General features: G+C 30.8%; 1 long non-coding RNA gene across 1 annotated transcript; it reads right to left on the bottom strand.

Moving 5' to 3' along the window:
- Positions 1-2,240: 2,240 nt before the first annotated feature.
- LOC134243065 (uncharacterized) lies at positions 2,241-3,323 on the bottom strand. Its single transcript, XR_009986963.1, has 2 exons — positions 3,193-3,323; positions 2,241-2,841 (listed from the first exon to the last, which is right to left on the bottom strand). It is a non-coding gene; the product is annotated as an uncharacterized LOC134243065 (long non-coding RNA).
- Between the last annotated feature and the right edge of the window lie 1,677 nt (positions 3,324-5,000).

Below are 5,000 nucleotides of genomic sequence, written 5' to 3' on the forward strand. Positions count from 1 at the left end.
TTGGGTTTAGGAATTGGGTTGGGCTTCGAATACAAGTGATAGGTTGAAATTGATCAGAGAGCGATACAAGGCCCTTGGGCTCTTGTTTGGTTGAGAATGATCAGTTTAACATAATTTAGGTAGATTATCTTCACATAAGTAAAGTTAAAAATTATTTTAGTTGTTCTTTTAATTATTTTTGGAGAATTGAGAGCCCTGTTTTTGCTCAAAAGTTTTCAAAACTTAAATATGACATTATATATTATGAGGATACCAAAAAACCGCCCCTTTTTCACAATTTCCTTAGTGCCCAGGATGGTAAATAGGATTTATACGCTATATGCATATCCTTCTTTATCTGAAATTTTAACAGTTTGCAGGGGTTCAAAAATCCTCAAGCCCGACGTCCCGGACTAACAAATTCCGGATCTGACTCGTCATTTAGAATTCGCCAAAGTCCTGGGACTTTGCTATGTTTCTTGTTATATTTTTTTATAAGTTAAAAAAAATGATCGTAAAGCTAAAAATGAAGCAAATTCTCAAATGTATTATTAATAAGTAAAAATGTGGGTTTGTGGGCGTTAAAATACCCATAAAACATTACGAACATTTCGAAAATACAATCCGTCTTTTTATTTTTCGTTGCGGTTAGACTCTTGCTTTTACGCAATTCCTCATGTTTCCTCCTATATGACAAATGGCAATGAGTTTGTTAAATTTCGGTTTTAGCTGTGACTTACAGCACATTCTAATTTCTTTTTACTGTAACAGATGGTTTATTCAGTAGTGAGTATTTGTAAAAGTTATTGTAATGTACCAGTAATCTATCAGTCTGGTATTGTTTTGAAATACCCATGGATGACTATACATGTATGACAGTTTATGGAGGAAAAATAAAACATATATTAATACACATAGTTTTTATTCATTCAATGCAACAAATGAAAATAAATTATAAGTAACATAAATTTAATGATGTATAGGTAAATATGGACTGTGAAATTTCTTCCTCGGACTTGCCTAAAATTTACTCTTTAAGTCCTGGACTTGACCATGACAAAAAAAATTTTGAACCCCTGGTTTGTTTAAAGCTTGCAAAACATTGTGCAACTGTACAATTCTCAATATCATTTAAAAAGGCTATGTAATGACTAATGACTATGAAAAGTGCGATATTATAGCATGTTCAGTGTTCCTGCTAGTACATGGATTTTGCAATAATATTGCAAATACCTGGTAGGGCACATTATTGTCCATGTAACATTTTACTTTGGACATGTTGGATGCTGGATCTAACCTTTATTTTCCACATGAATGAATTCAAACAATATTTTAACCAAAAAATAAACATGGATGATGTATCTAGGAATGAAACTTTCATACTTGCTTTGGATTCTGAATTAAATCTACATTTTACAGATTAGTCAGGGTAATGTTTTATGAATAGGTTCATAATATGACCTGTTCTGAATAAATGTGCAGAAATGGTGCATATAAGGATGAAAACTTCCATATTTGTTTTATATGTTGGAATTAACAAAAATTTTCTTGATATTAAAAGTAAACAGGTTAAAAAATGTTTAAACAGGCCTTTTAAATAACTTTAAGTTCTACTTGATTCATACTTGTATTGATATTGATGTTGAGATATACACTTAACCGAGAAAAAAAAAGTATTGTTTTGAACATGTTAAATGATTTTATTTTGATGCTTCTTACCATTTGTATTTCTTTGGTATTTCTATTTTGTTTGTTCAGGAGTGTCCTTGGAAACTATATTTATCAGAATAAGATGAATAATACTTGCTTTAGATCTTGAATCTAGCCTACATTTTCCAGATGAGTGACCAGGGTAATGTATATACCCTGCGATGAATATGGCCGGGGCATACCCCTGCGAGACGATCATGAATAATTCATGAATTTCCTTGAATTTTTCATGAATTTTATCATGAAATCTTCATGAAATGTTCATGAAGATCCTATGAACTTATTATTGGACATTTTCAAATCATGAATTTTTATTCATGAAAGAAAATTGATGAATATTCATGAATATTTTTTTTCATGAATAATTCATGAACAGTCATATTCATGAAGATTCATCATTTCAAGAATGTCCAATAATAAGTTCATTGCATCTTCATGAACTATTCATGAATAATTTGATGAATTTTTTCAGGAATGTTCATGAATGAATAAAATTCATGAACCATTAGCATTCATGAATATTCTTGCTTATTTGTAAACAAAAAATCCAATATTATTATTCATGTTTATTCATGAAAATGCATGAAGTCATGCTAAAAAAGTAACAGTAGATGATTTATAATACAGCATCTTGAAAGATTTCACAGAAATGTTGTTTGTTTTCCAACCATGGCAACAAAATCTTTGTCAAAAAACTTAAAATAGACAATTCTGACACATTAAACCATAGTAAATGAGTAATGTAGTTCATTCCTGGTAAAAGTATAAAAAATTTCAATTCAAATGCAACTCCTTGCAGAATGTTTAACCTTACTTGGTCAAAAGGAGAGGGGGGTCCTTCCTCAGCATATTTCAAATTGTGTTTTAATGCCAGAAATTGAACAATTTTTAATTCCAGTCTAGGAGAAAAGTTTGTTCAGCACCAGGGTAACAGCTTTCAAGCAGTTCTTATAGCAGAGATGGTCAATTCAAAACTCCTTATTGTCTCTCCATGTGGAATTTCCAGAATTTCATCATTTGGATCCTTTGATTGAATATCATTCATATTTTCAATTCTTTTTTTCTTTCTTTTTCAAGAGCTCAGATTTTTTTTTTGCAGCCAGAGTTTCTTGTCTTCTGCTCATCAACATTTGTGAACTGCTTCTCTTTTTCCTTCAAAAAGAAAGATTTTCTGAAATTACCCATGATTGTAAAACATAAGACTTTTTTGTGTATTTTCTTGCATTTTAATTTTGCATCAGAGGCACTTCCAAATTAAAACATTCTGAATGGAATTTAAGCCTATTTTCTTGGACCGCCATTTTGTAGATCAATCAGGCCTATGAATGTTTCGAGTCTCAGTCTATAATTAATGTATGTTATATGGTTGGATCCAAACTCAAAGCAAAGTTAGACAAAACTTTCATTTAAAAAAAAAGACATATTTATTAATTTTACAAATAGACAGTAACATTTACAGAAAGATTTCTGACTCAGTGATTGCCTCCATTTTTTGTCACTCACCAGTTATGAAGTAGATCAATCCTATATATAGTCTTCCTTCTTCATATTCTGTTATTTTCTTTAAAAGTTGACAAAGATCAGTGACTATGCAAATATTATAGATCACAAATACCGATCCTTCCACTCTCCAAATTCCCACTTCCACCGTCTCGCGCTTTTTCAAGTTTGCGACTTTTAAAAAATGTAAGGTAGAGCTAATAAATACGTTAGTTTCGAATTTCCAAGATTTCTGTTTAAAAAAATAACAAACACTATCTGAATAATTTTTCACTGAAAATACAATTTTTTTTATATCAAAACAAGTTTTATCAATGAAGAATTCGAACTTTTTACGTCATCAATTAAATTGGACTAATATTACAATAACATCGGGATCGAAGTCGGGCTCGATGAACAATTAATTTTTACAACACCGAAATTCAAAATATCGATTATGTTGATGTTCACATAGGAAGTTGGAATGAGTGTCACGAACAGGGGGATCATGGTCAGCTTGGGATGGGAAGAAGATGACGACATTTTTAAGACCGGTAGGTACAAATATTGTACAGTATTTTATGTGTCCTCGTACGAAGAATGTTTCTGCTGACTTTTGATTAATCCTGGCACCATACATAATGTTTTACGGTGGTAAATCGTTAGGACAAGCACTATTTCTGTAATCATTATTTAACAAATCTATACATATCATTAAGGTCATTGATTTTAACCCGAATTTCCTTGCTTGGAATCGAACTGATGTAAAGAATTTTACCTGGCACCTTCCTTTGTTCAAGATAACATTTACAGAGTATGATGTACATGTAATTAATTATATATTTTGTAATGCATGTTCATGACCATTTTCAGCTCTTATCTTGCATGTTTCGATTGTTTTAATAGTTGCTGCATTGCCTGAGATGATTTTCACAGCCCTAGCCTTTGATAAAAGTGCATATACATGTAGATGCTTAACCAATCAGTCACTAGGCTTGTGAATATGGTGAGAACCAGCTCAAATTATCATTCAAAACAAATAAACTAACTTTGATTTTATTAATCTATGTCTTTAAGCATAAGATTAAAATAAATATTGCAACTATGCCAAGTAAACAACATTTAAAGATTTATATTCTTAACATGCCTAATTTACATATCCTTATTATTTTTAACAATGAATTCTGAAAGGTAATCTAAACATGCTAACAGCATGGGTATGTATAATTATTTTGGATCAAATTTAATCAAAGATATCATCTTCTATGAAGTATACATGCATTTTACAGGAATCCGGATGCTCACAAGAGGTAGGACAAGAACTGCATAAAAAAAATGGTAAGATTTCTTCATTATTTTCTTAATCAATAAAATCACATGAATTGTAATTAATTTTTTTCAATGTTAGTCAGTCATTGTGCTTCAGCTCTAGCCTTTTCATTTAAGCTCACCTGAACCATTTTAAAGACCTAAGTGAGTTTTTTGATCAGTGTCACAGTCTTGTGTTTGTCTGTTGTCTATAAACTTTTCACATTTTTAAATTTATCAGAATTAATCCTAATTTGAACAAAAAATTGAAAGAAAGTGAATTCATATTCTACAGTAAACTGATCTGCCAGGTAGAAAAGAACAATTGTTTGTAGAGCTTTAGTTTATTATTTGTCATATATTTATACTGATATCAATAATGATACATCTTAAATGGTCATCTAAATCTTTCAGAAATTGTGCAAGGGAAGTTTGAAGTGTCTGTTTGAATGATCAACATCGAACTTGCTGAGCCTTCGTACTAAAAGTGAATCCGTTGGTGATGCCAAATATCCGTCTAACCC

This window comes from Saccostrea cucullata, unplaced genomic scaffold (genome assembly GCF_032062105.1).
Source record: "Saccostrea cucullata isolate Sc308-1 unplaced genomic scaffold, CSIRO_AGI_Scuc_v1 ctg21749, whole genome shotgun sequence".
NCBI classification, from domain to species: domain Eukaryota; kingdom Metazoa; phylum Mollusca; class Bivalvia; order Ostreida; family Ostreidae; genus Saccostrea; species Saccostrea cuccullata.